The sequence below is a fragment of the Cupressus sempervirens genome, chromosome 7 (genome assembly GCF_028749045.1).
Source record: "Cupressus sempervirens isolate cs-2001-9-10 chromosome 7, ASM2874904v1, whole genome shotgun sequence".
NCBI classification, from domain to species: Eukaryota; Viridiplantae; Streptophyta; class Pinopsida; order Cupressales; family Cupressaceae; genus Cupressus; species Cupressus sempervirens.
Genome location: NC_143124.1, coordinates 39,463,998 through 39,478,154, shown reverse-complemented (window position 1 = coordinate 39,478,154; position 14,157 = coordinate 39,463,998). Strand labels below are relative to the sequence as shown.

Below are 14,157 nucleotides of genomic sequence, written 5' to 3'. Positions count from 1 at the left end.
CAAATTGTAAGTGAGTTAGAGCCTCCACTATCTCTGTGATTTTAATCCCTTTCCACTCTCCATGCAACTTTTGCTTATGAATCAAACCCCCCAAAACTTCTACCATTATTATAAAAAGAACGGTGATAAAAGATCCCCTTGTCTTATTCCTTTCCCTTGTTCAAAAAAGCCATGCAGGCTTCCATTGATGAGCACTGAGAAGTGAGGGGTCATTAAACAACTGCCTACCCATTGTAGCCATTCCTGAGCAAAACCAAATTTCCTGAGTACACTTAGTAGGAAGCCCCTATCTACTTCATCATAGGCCCTTTTAATGTCTAATTTCACCATCATACTTTGTGATTTTGAAGTTCTGATGGAGTGGATTACTTCATGTGCTACAATTACTCCTTCAAAGATTGACCTTTGTTGTAGAAAACTGTTTTGTTCCTCTGAAATAATAGAGCCTAGAACTTGTTTTAGCTTGTTTTCCATCACCTTTGAAATAATCTTATACACTGTGTTACATAGAGAAATCGGCCTAAAGTCCTCAAAGGTCACCGGATTGTCCTTTTTTCGTACTAAGGCAATGAAATTGTTATTGAAATCCTTTAGAATAAAACCACCTTTCCTTGATTCCTCCACAACCTCCCATAAATCCTTTTGAAAGATGAAATTTAATTTCTTGAAGACCATTGCTGGGAACCCATCTGGGCCTGGGGCCTTGTCTCCACCCAAACTATTTAATGCTTCCTCCACTTTTGAGTCCTTGATTGGTTCCATCAAAGCCAAGTTTTGTGAGGCTGAGATCTTTATTGGAATTACATTTAGTAGATCATCAACTTCAGACTGATCTACATCTCTATATCGACCCCTGTGAGAGAAGAAGTTTACTACTTCATTACTGATTGCATCTTTATCTTGTAAGATTAAACCATCTTGACTTCGAATCTCGTAAATCTTATTACTTGCCCTCCTGATCTTGACTGAGTTATGAAAGAATTTTGTGTTCTTGTCTCCCTCTTTTAACCAAACTTCTCTAGATTTTTGCCTCCAAAACACTTCTTCCTTACTTAAGCAATTGTCTAAATCCTTTCTTAGCAATTTCTTCTCTTTGAAATCATCCTCAAACATCCCATTTTGTATATCTTTTAGACTTAATCTTTTAAGTTTTTCTTCAACCTCCTCTTTTCTACTGAAAATGTTCCCAAAATGTTCCTAGTTCCAAACCTTCAATTGTTCTTTCAAAAATTGTAGTTTTTTGAAGAAAAGAAAAGCTTTATTACCTTTCCTTATTGGGGCTGTATCCCACCATTTTACAATAAGATCGGCACACCCTTTTGATTTCAGCCACATCACTTCATATTTGAAAGGGCATCGCTCCAACGTCTTTTCATCTTCTATCCTTAAGCATATAAGCCTTGAAAGGGGAGGATTTCCGCTGAACAGGACCAATTTATGTTCGCCCAATTTCTTGCCACAAGGAATCTATCCAGCTTCTCTGCAATATGAACAAAGCCCTCCCTCCTATTTGTCCATGTAAAATCACCTTTTTAAAACTGAATATCCACAATTCCATTATCATTTACAAAGTTACTGAAGTCTTTTTGACTCTCTGAGGCGCAACCTTTCCCACCTTTTTTATCTTTTGGATTGAGAATAGCATTAAAATCCCCTCCAAGCATTGACACCACATTTTCTAACCTTTGCATTTTATTGGTCAGATTTTTCCATAGAGATCTTTTCTGAACATTGCTATTTGGGCCATAGATATTGAAAATCGAAAAAGAGCAATGTAATTATTTTACATTAAAAAATAACCATTGCCAATTATTCTCTAAGACAAAATACTTAATATCTAAAACCTTAGGTTTCCATAGGATTTCCATACCCCCTGATGCACCTTGAGCCCCCGACAATAAGCATTCCCACCTCCTAAATTTCACTTTAAAAGCCTGAAAGTTCTCCTCTTTAATTTTTGTTTCTTGCAGCATAACTAGGTCCAGTTTTGCTTGATCAAGAGATCGCTTTATCAAACGAATCTTGTTAGGGGCATTGTAGCCCTTGACATTCCATGATAAGGTTTTCATAATGCCCGAGAAAAGGCTAAGCCTTTTCCTGATCTCAAGATTTTGGATTGATTCACATCACTCCTAGCAGCCTCCAATTTTAATTTAATTGGTTTTGGCCCCCTCTTCTTTTTGCTGCCCACATTTGGCTTCTATGTTAAAGAACTGGATTGTTCCATTGACCTCTCCTCTAGGATTCTTGGGCCGTTAGAGAGACCTAAATCATTTGATAAATTATCCCCATCCAAACCCTCTTGAGTAGAGTCCTCCCCATATTGTCCATAGTTCCTACAAAGGAGTCATTTAGGCTCCTTGTCAGGGACACACCTATATCTTTAAAAATAAGAGTTTACACCTTTGCTGGATCCATATTATCTTGAGTCTACCCTTCCATCGGAGAGACTTTTCTCTAAGCATCACCACCTTCTAGGGACACACATTTATCAATTTCTCTTGATTCTGAACCTAACCTAACCCAACCTTTAAGGGGGATACATTCTCCATTGAAAAAAGACCTTGCCTAACATCTCCTTGCTGCAACATAACATCCTTGTGAGCCTCCCTGTATGCTGACGAAGTTTCCATAACCTTTTGAGTCGAGGGGTCCTTGTTCCCTTGGGATCTGACTCCAATATCAACATTAACCTTTGAATGGACTATATTTCCTTCTGGGGGGAGGATTTAGCTTTTCCAAATGATTAAGAGGAGAGGGGATTAAAGGCTGAGATTCAACTCTAAATCTCTGTTCTTCCCTCCATTCTAGGATTTCCATTAGTTTATCCTCCATAAGCCCTTTCCCTTTTGTAAAAAGGCCATCCTTCATAGCTTTTTCATAGACTGGGTTTTCCACCCCATCCCACACCTCTATCTGCTGCTTCCACACACCATGCACTGTGCTAGTGTTTATGTAATTTGGGAAAGGATTCCCTTCTTTCACATTGATTAAAATTCTTGGATGAGAAGAGGAGTCCATCATGTTTAACGCTTCCTCTAATTTCACAAAGGACCCAATCGTGTTACCTATTGCTTTCAGAGCCTCCTCAACTCAATATTCCAATGGTAGGTTATGAAGGTTAATCCATAAGGGAAAAGAATGTAGCTTCTCATTTTTTGGGTCAAAATTTGGTTCCCAGTCCTTAAGATAAAATCATTTTCCCCCTAGTAAGGTCCATTGTTCAAAATATCCCTTTTATCTACTTTGCATGGTGCTAAAGCCATATAGAAGCCATTCAAAAGGGTTTTTAGTTTGCATTATTTTGCCCACAAGGACTTACAACCCATCCTGTTAGTCCCTATAGAAGGCCAAGGCCCCAACCACTTGAAGAAAAAAGCTTTTTCCTTTAAGACTTCAACAAACTCACTCTATATTACAATTTCAATGCGAACAATGGACATTACCTCATACGTTGCATTCTCCTTTGCTGGAATGTGTAAGTCACTAGGTGTCTCCTTTGTCTTTCCATCCCCCTGAAGCTGCACTTTTGGTCTGTAAAATTTGTGTGCAATCTTATTGAAATCAAACCTATCAAAGCATCTATAGGAAGGCTGAAAAATCTGATATTGATTGCCCCATGGCCTCCTACCCCCGCCATGTGAGCGTCTCACAGAAGGTTTGAGTTGCATAATCCTCTGGGCATTAAACGAAGGATTTTGGTTGTCTACTTAATGATTGAAAGACCACTTTGGCCAAGAATGTTTACCATAGCTCCACCCTGCATGCTATCAAAAACCCATATTACAGCCACCTTTGTTTTGCTAGAAACCAAAACTATTTGCAGGTGACCATTGCTTCCTGTTGGAGTTGAAGAAAGCCAACTCTGAAGATGCCCAAGATCACCTGCATGTGAAAACTTGTCAAAGAGAAGCCAAGGAGAGGAAGAGCATGGAGCAAGGGTAAAACCCTAAATGGACATGAGAGACCATAAGATATTGAAACACAATGAAAATTTATTTACAATATACAATGAAAAGTGATGTTTTATTGTGAAAATACAATGAGGGAGACCGTATATAAAGAGCTCAAAGAATCTTCTAGAACAAGCTAGAAGATGCTAGGAGATAAGTGTGACAACTAAGCATACATCCACATAAGGTGGAAAGTCCTCAAACAATGTGAGAGGATAAGTATGACTTAGGAGAAAACAAACTCCCATATTGTCAACAACTTATAACTAACTCCTAGACTACAACTAATAAATATATGCATTTACCTAAGTAAGCTTAAGTAATAGAATAAATAATTAATTATTTACTCTAACACCCCCCCTTAAGTGCAACTTAGGGAAATGTCTTAAGCTCACAAAACTAAGATGAATGCAGAATGGGTCCTGACGACAAGGCCATGTTAGGTACCCATGAACAATGCAACAAAATGCAACCTCTGTAAATAGAAAAAGAGAGAAAACCATGTGGGAAAAACCCTCCCCCCAAAAGAGATAAGAACCTAGTGAAGAACTGAAGAAGCCTCCAACTAGGGGAATGTCCCCTAAAATAGGAACAAGGAGTGATCACGAAGAGCATCACTAAAGCATGAAGAAGCTGCAAATCTACCAAATTGCTGTTCTAAAGAACCTCCATGGAAGAAGAAGGCATGAACCGAGCATGTCTATATGGTAGATGATCCATCTCACGAAAATGCATAGGTAGCCAGCCACTGCAATCGCCTTGTACATAGGATCAACCACTGAATACATAGTTCACACTAATGAACCATTGAACCACAGATGCATTAGAACAACAACATAACCCCCCCTTAATGCAAATGGGGTGCGATGACAGGCAACTGAGAAGGTGGGCCGAAGTCTCCTGCAAACGAATCAAGAACGATGAGCGAGGAAGAGAGGTACAAACACCTATAAAGACACAGTCAAACTGACTCTGCATGGGCTAATGTCATGGAAGGGACACTCACTTGACAAAGGGAGAATGCCTAAAACAACAAACAACTATCCCCCCATGGTGCTTTATGAAAATAGTGCATATACAATTGACTCAAAACAACATTCATGATCCCCAGAATGAAAAAGTGACACCTTATCTCAGTGCGATACAAAAAAGTGCTTCAAAATGATAGCTACAATGATCAAAACTAGAAACAAGCTGCGGCAAAATAAAGTACAACCTAAAACAAAGGAAACCATGTCAAGAAAAAATTCTGCGGGCCTAAAACACTCAAAATATCCACCATATAGCAAAAATGCCAAAATTATAATAGAAAGAGCATGGGCCAAAAACTAAGAAAAATGATGACATTTCTGAATAGCTGACAGAACCAGCTTTCCAAAAATATAAATTTTTCAAAAAACAGGCATGGGATGTAAAAGATATGCATGTCGGAGTCAAAAATAGGACTTTGGAATTCAACTAAAAGCATAGGTTATAAAAAAGCATCAAAACCTGAAAATACCTACATCAAAACCTCTGTCTTAGAACCATCTTTTTGGTGCTTTTTTTGGATCGGAAAAATACCTCCGTATGCTCAAGTTATGGCCAAAAAACCAAAGGTAGGTCAAAAAATGACCCAGAAGGAGAGTGCAAGCAAGGTTTGATGACATCATGTTGACATCATGCTGACGTCAGTAAATCACTACAAAAAATTGATGACCACGTCAGTCATCACACAAAAAAGAGGTTCCACGTGGTAGTGCCACGTAGACGCCATGTGGCAAAATGTTGAGGTGGCAGGGGCCACTGAGTGTGCACGGGCTGCCAACTGTGCAGAAAAGTCTGACGCAACCTGCACTGTACATCGATTAGATGGCGATTGATCCATGTAGGCACTAACTATACAGTGCCAATGGAACTGCTGCTGACTAGACCTCAAGCGGAGGAGGAGTGGCGGAGAGGAGGCGTCGCAGCCGGAAGAGCAGCAAAAACAGGAAGCACCGCTGTTAGAGATCTGCGGGTGGGCGGCGGCCGAGCCGCGATGGTGTTGCGGCCGTGCAGCTGGCTGTGGCGGCCCGTGGGCTGAGCGTCGGTGGTGCGGCGGTGGCCCTGCAGCGGTGCGGCATTGTTTTATTTTTATTTTTAATTTTTTGCCGAAATCGTCCGTACGACCATACGGAAGGGCCTGTGGGCAATTTTTTTTTGCCTCACAAAGCTCTGTCTCCAAAATTGAAAAGCTTTGTATGAATCTTGACTGCAAATGGCCTTTCAAATCTGATGGCGATGTTCGTTTGGCCCTAATATGCTCCAAAAATTTGCTAATCCCTTGATTTGAAGAAAAAAAGCACAAACAAACTAGGGTTTGTGACTTCAAATCATAGCTTAAAAAATCCTTCAACAAAGTAGCAGTAGGAAGGCTCTAATACCATGTTGGAATTGAAGAAAGCTAATTTCGAAGACACCCAAGATCACTTGCATGTGAAAACCTGTCAAAGAGAAGTCAAGGAGAGGAAGAGCATGGAGCAAGGGTAAAACCCTAAACGGACATGAGAAACCACAAGATATTGAAACACAATGAAAATGTATTTACTATATACAATGAAAAGTGATGTTTTATTGTGAAAATACAATGAGGGAGCCCGTATATAAAGAGCTCAAGGAATCTTCTAGAACAAGCTAGAAGATGCTAGGAGATAAGTGTGACAACTAAGCATACATCCACATAAGGTGGAAAGTCCTCGAACAATGTGAGAGGATAAGTATGACTTAGGAGAAAACAAACTCCCATATTGTCAACAACTTATAACTAACTCCTAGACTACAACTAATAAATAAATGCATTTACCTAAGTAAGCTTAAGTAATAGAATAAATAATTAATTATTTACTCTAGCACTTCCAACTGCCATGGCCAAAAGTTTCCCGCTCTCTCGCCCTCATCGTGCTTTCAAAACACATTATTATCAATACTTGGTCTAGTAAAATAGGAATTTGGATTTTAGTTAATAGGAGGAAGAGTAAGATTCACATCCTTCAGTATAATTCATTCATTTTTTCTCTAGAAGTTTCTAACATCAATCCCTAGTCATTTCTTTCATTTTTTTGCATGCTGAAAGAAGATACGATCTCCAAAAATAGGATTATCCATAATCCAACGATCATCCCTAAACTTGATCCTCCTTCCATTATCAAGATTCCATCTTTTTCCTTTCTTAACATGGTCTTATCTTTATGGATATTATTCCAGATTTGGTAACCATTAATCCAAACATCTAAACAGAGGCAATCCTTAAGGTTAGGAGCTACAAAGACATAATTTTTCTTAATTAGAGAGTTTGATTCTTTTTCCTCTTTAGATATTCTCTAAATTTGTTCAAAGAGAAGAAATTTGTTAATCATTCTAATAGTGTTGATGCCAATATATCCCTTTTTATTTGGTTTGTAGGAATTTTCTTAAGACACTATTAAAAATAAAACCTTCTCGTCCATGTCTGTCCAAAGAAATTTCCCCTAGATTTTTCAGTTATATTAGCATACTTAGCAAGAACAGAGAAAAGGGTTAATGCATATACATGCATATTTTGATGAATAGACTTCAAAAGTTGGATTTTCCCAGTTTGACTTAAAAAGGCTCCTTTCTAACAAGTCAACTTGCTATTAATTTTGTCAATAATGGAATTCCAAAAAGAATTATTCAAGGATTGATCCCTAATGGGAGACCAAGATAGGAAAAAGGAAAAAAAAACCAATCTTACTATCAAGGATTTTAGCTATTCTTTTTTGTCTATCTTCTGGATTATTGATAAAGAAAATGAAACTTTTGGTCCAACTAATAAGTTTTCCCATATAATTAAGTATAGGAAGGAAGAAAAATCTTAATTTATTTCTCCTCTTTGACAAAATCCATTGACATCACAATAGTGTCATCAAAAAATTGCTTGTGGGAATAAGGAGAAAATTTAGAAAAATGTTGGAGACCTTAAATGTTTCCATCCTAAACAAATCTTCCAATACGTCTACCCAATGGTTTCACCATGATATAAAAATAGATAGGAGAAATGGTGTCACCTTTTTTCATACTACATGAAGCTTTGAAGAAATTATAAGACATGCCATTCACAAAACAATAGTAGACGAAGTAGAATAAAATAATTTAATGAATTTATGACTGAAACCAAGTTTGTACTCAAGTTGATAGTGGTGCACATGAGATATATGTACATATCAACTCCAACCCCTTCATAGGTTGAAGAACATTCATTTATGGGTTATATCTATTGATCTTACATATTCATTCATACTTGTTCAATCAAAACAAAACTCCAACTATTGATCTTCCAAATTTGCGAAAAAAGTTTCTAAGCAACAATATTTGTTGCATGACAACTTTTCATCAATTTTTGTAACTTTTCCATATTTCAAATCAAATTCCTTCCAATGCCTTCCAAGGTGATAAACTTGCAAATGCAGATGTATTTATGTATGTATGTATGTGTGTGTGTATATATATATGTATATGCATGTATGTATATATGTATGTATGTGTATATATATGTATATAACTGTATCACTTGTAACTATAATTGTCAAATAGTACAAACCACAATAGTTTCTTATAATTCTATTGTTCTCTTTGTAAGTTTACAAAATTAAAGTTTAAAAATTAATCGCATTTATGTACATCTTTTTCAAGTTTAATATTTCTCTTTTTCTTGACTTGTAGTCCAAGAATAATTTTCTAAAACACATACTAACCAGCTAGAGATTGAGCCAAAAAATTATAAGAAGGATTGTGCCAAAAGAGCTAAAAAAATGATTGTGCATGATAATCATCTTTTTATGTTCTTTTTGGCACAATTGTTCTTACATTTTATGATTTTTGGTGAGAACAAAATTCCAAAATAATTAGGTAGGTGATCTAGAATTAAATCATAATTGGTAAAGGCATGTTTAAATACCTTATTTTTCATGTTATTGAATGTTTCTTGAATCTTTCTTGAATGTTTAGGGTAGTAACTCCTTACACTCAACTCTTCATTGAAGTTATTCTCATTGCCACAATGACATTACCTCTAAACTATGCAAAGGATGTTGAAGTGGTTCCCAACCTTGAAATACTCTTATAACTTAACAAATGGTAAAGAAAATGTAGATGCAATACATGAAACAATGCACAACTTGTAGTCTTTATATATACACAGAGATCTTTTTAAGTTGCTTATTACATATTAGCACAATAGAAAAATTGTTCCAGCTACATACATATTCTAGAATCCAAATGATAAAACAATAAAGGTTACTCAACCCATACTAAGTGACAAGCCATAACCTAGTTCAATTGGTGTAGTTGTTGATTAGCTAGGTTGATTACAAATTCATCTAGGACTAACATCAAATTAAGTACAATAAAATGAACAATTAGCTATTCCCAGCTAGCATTAACTTGACTTGTCTATTTAGACCCATTGATTATTGTCACAAATTTTTAAACATAACTATATAAGGAGTGAGTTAGGATGTATATAGGTTAACCTTACATTAACTATAAACTAAAACACAAAGGTTGCACTAGGATATTATAGGATTGTAATTATACAAAACTACCTAATTCTCCCAAGTGGGTGTATGATGGTGAAGAGCTATATTAGGTGAGTAAAGCTCACTAGTGGTTATAAGAATATAGCTACATAAAAATAAATAGAAACCATACCTACATATTCATTAGATTGACTAGTTCAAGGGTCTTAATCTCAAGTATATAGGTATGTAGGCAGCCTAGTAGGCAAAGTATACCTCTAGTGTGCAGATGCCTTAGACATGGTTAGGTATCCTTTGACATAGTTAGGTAGCACTTAACCATGTATGCATGTATGTAACTATTCTCTAATTAATAGTGCCATCCACATTTTTTTGGCCGGGGGATGTGTGTGGGGGGGGGGGGGGGTGTGCAATTGAGCTTGCACCTTCGACAATACTTCATTTCCATTATTTGCACTCTTTGAATCAAAGGTATATAACTTTATCACTTGTAACTATAATTTTCAAATAGTACAAACCACAATAGTGTCCTATAATTCTATGGTTCTCTTTGTAAGTTTATAAAATTGAAGTTAAAAAATTAATTGCATTTATGTACATCTTTTTAAAGTTTGATATTTCTCTTTTCCGTGACTCATAGTCCAAGAATAATTTTTCAAAACACATATTAACTAGTTGGAGATTGAGCCAAAAAATTGTAATAAAGATTGTATCAAAAGAGCTAAAAAAATTATTGTGTATGATAATCATCTTTTTATGATAATTATATTTTTACGACAATCATCTTTTTACATTCTCTCTAGCATAGTTGTGCTTACATTTTATGATTTTTAGTGAGAACAAAATTCCAAACTAATCAGGTAAGTGATCCAAAATTAAATCATAATTGGTGGAGGCATGTTTAAATACCTTATTTCACATGTTATTGAATGTTTCTTGAATGTTTTTTGAATGCTAGGAAACTACAGTGCAAATATTGCATTTGTTTGGTTGTTGGCATTAATAAAATAAAAATATTATCATATTCAACAATAAATTACATTTATTTATTTATTTATATTTATCCACCTGTCTGTGGACAATAGTAAAATAATATCTAATAATTTATTATAGAAATATGTGTGGCATGTGAGAACGAGTACCATTTAATTGCATTAGGATCAACAATTTTGAACTTTGACCACATTAAACAAGTATTTTTTTGTTCTTTGACATTACAATCCATCCACAATAACAACAACTCCATTTCACATATTATGCAATTCTCTCTATATAGTTGATTGCTGCACTTCCATTTTCTAAGGTGCGCTATAAATTTCTTCCTACTCTTTTATTGTTCTTTATCTAAAGAAAATTAACATCTTCACAATTCCACTCTATCCTGTTTTGAGGGTGATGATGAGAAGAGATTTTATAGCCAATACATTTCAATTGATTTTGTATGCTTATCATGACTTATTGTCGACATAGTTGATCTGGATTTTTATTGCTTCCTTTTTTATATATTCATTATCCCATAATAACTTCATTACAGTTGAGTCTAATATTACTCCAAAAATAGATCCTTTTTGTACCCCATTAATATGTATACTTTATTTTTTTTTTGTATTTTGTCGTCAACTATCTTGGAGGCATAGTGTTAGAAATTGAAAAAGAAATCTGTAAATAAGCAATACCAGGAAAGAATCTAAGTGAGTAAATGCATGAAAAGATATTACCATAAAATAGGAGAGAGAAAGCTTCAAGCTCCAACACCATGAGACAAGATATTTGGAAAGGGGAAAGCAAAGAAAACCCCTTGTGACATTATGAATGAGGCATGAAATGCCTAAGAAGGAAGAGAGAGAGAGATAGAGAGCAATGCTCATACAATAATTGAGAAGAGGAAGAAACCTCATTGTTGTTGAATGAGAGAGGAGGGTCATCTCTTAAATAGAGATGAGAGAGAGGAGTTGGAATGTAACTCCCATGTCTATGAATGCCACCATTCATAAGTGTGTGAGGCCAAGTGTGAGATTCCTCTTAAGGAGGAATAATCTAAAATTAGAAATTACAATATATATTTGTCCTCACATATTCCACTAGATGACAAAATAAGATGTAGTGGAAAAAGGACAAAAATAAATATATTAGGATACCTTGGCTTATATCCTAATATATTACAACAATAAAGAAAGGAGTTCTAACCTTGGTTTATAAACACACCAAGGAAAGATTACAACTTCTAACACATAGCAACTGTGACATTGATTTGTTGACTAGAGTATTGAATGCTCTCTCAAATTATCGTTCACATGGTGACTTGGATATTTTTTCTTGTGTGGCTCCCTTAGAGTCCTTTTCATATCAATTTTAAACTCCTTAGCATATACTATTGTTGCCTTCAATTTAGTTAATCCTATATTTCCAACTTCATAAGTGCTAAACTTTGTGCTTAGTCACATACATGTTCAAATTTATTATTATGCCTTACTATCTATCACTTTTATCTATTCATAGTGAAGGAAGCAATATCATACTTGTTGTAATGGATGGTAATTATTTATTCTATTGTTTGAAAACATTCTTGTGTGCTTCATCCTTTCTTTGTCATTCCTTCGTTGTAGTTGTCTTATACTTAGTTTTTTTGATATTTTTACTTTGTATCATATGTTTGTTATATCTTGTGAATAATCAAGTACAACTCCTATTATATCTTTCTTTTTTAAAGGATTCTATAAGATATATAACAGTCCAAATAATTCATCCTTGCTCTACTCTTTATTTAAACTCATCTTTTGAGGTAATGGGAACATGTTTTGTTTAATGGTTTTTGAAATTAAACACATTTATGTAGAGTTATCATTGTTATGTTTATATGACAACTTTTTGTCATCTCATTATTGTGGAGTTAAATCTATTTTAGATAAATAATAGGGATAGATTGGCATGCATTATGTACTTAATTTTTTTTTCTTCCTTTCTCTATCATGTGATGTGAATAAAGTTATATAGAGGAAGAAAATAAAGAGCCAAGGTAAGTTGCACTAAATATTTTGTAATGAATTTGTGTCAAGTGGTTCCAAATTGATCTCGTGCTTAGTACATTTACATGATATTGGATTTTGTTTCTATGAAGTAATTATCAAGTTACATTTTTCAAGTTTTTTTCACCTTGAGCTACACAATGGATTGGCAAAGAATGATTTCTCATTTTGTTTAAAAGATACTACATAATGAATAATATAGATAATACACATGATAAGAATAATTTTAGCAAATGAAGACCAACAATGCTATCAAAATAATAAATTTAAAATATTAAAGACATCCATTTGCAGCTAGGGCTTCCTTAGAATCTATACCAAAACTTGTAACAATAACAACTAATTCTAGTTCAAAGTTATTACTTGACGGAGCAAAATATTGTGTGACAGATTGGGGATACGAGACATTATAAAAAATGCATATAAGTTTCAAACAACCTAGTCCATGTCAATTACACTGCTCAAAACCTCTTCAACCAAATCGACATATCCCAACTTCTCCTCACTAAAGTCTTCAATATTAGCAATGGGTAAATAGTTCAATATCTTGGTAATGAACTCAATTTCACCCCTTTCCACATCCTTGGCCACTAAAATATTTTCCTTGGATAGATAAGGTAGTAAAAGATCAGTGATGGCATCTCGTAGAATATTCTTCTGGACCAATAGCACATTGCATCTAGTGTCTTTAATCTTCTTTATCATACTCATAATATAATTCCTCTCCTCCATCAAAATCCTATCCATCATTGTGTAATCAAAGACCACAATCTTCTGCTCAATGTCCATCTTGGGAGGCAAAATGTAGAGTTGTATTATGCCAATCTTCACATTCTCAATCTTGGTAGGGCCTGTAGCTATATGGATTTCCTTCTTATCAAACATAAAACCATTAACCATCTTTGTATAATCAATAATCCTACCTAATTTTTGTAAAACTTTGATATCCCTCAAATCCACAATGTTAGGCTACACAGGGTTGACGACATTTAGGATGATGTCAATTAAAAATAGGGCCAATAAGGTAGAATATTGGCTAACAACCTTTACTATTCAAAGAAGTGCTCACACTTTTCACCAAAGAGTCATGGTCTATCAATTTCATAGGAATAGCCATGGCAACTAAAACCTTGATAACCTTCTTAGAGGCCCTGTGAAAGGCCTCTGACATAATGGTAGGATCCCTTAGATTAAAAAGTCATGCATTTTTTAAGAATTGAACCAGTGATGACAACAATTATTGTTTTTCCATCACCAAAAACAATATCCCGAGATTTTTAAAGCTTTACAAGCATTTTAGCAATTGACTGAGTTACCTCCATTTTGTTAAGAACGGTGGCACCATCATTGGTGATGATCACATCACCTGAGGAGGTGCAGAGCATCTTGTCCATGCCCTTGGGACCTAGTGAGGTTCAAACTACATCCGCAACAACCTTTGTTGTGATGATGTCCTTGCACTTGGTGTCAACATATTTTTTTTTTTTGTCTTGGTAGCCAATGCTACTCACATGAGCTACACTGTGGTCACCATTTTCAACTTCTTCAAAAGGTTCCCTATGTTGTTTGCTTCACCTCTCAAAACCCTAGTAGTAATTCAATAGATTGAATACCCTCTAATGAAACTTTGAGTGTTAGATCAAATCTATCCCACTTGAACAA

The 14,157-nt window shown here is 35.2% G+C and overlaps 1 pseudogene; it reads right to left on the bottom strand.

Moving 5' to 3' along the window:
* Nucleotides 1-5,634: 5,634 nt before the first annotated feature.
* On the bottom strand, nt 5,635-13,612 carry LOC149545347 (T-complex protein 1 subunit delta pseudogene; annotated as a pseudogene).
* Nucleotides 13,613-14,157: the final 545 nt, after the last annotated feature.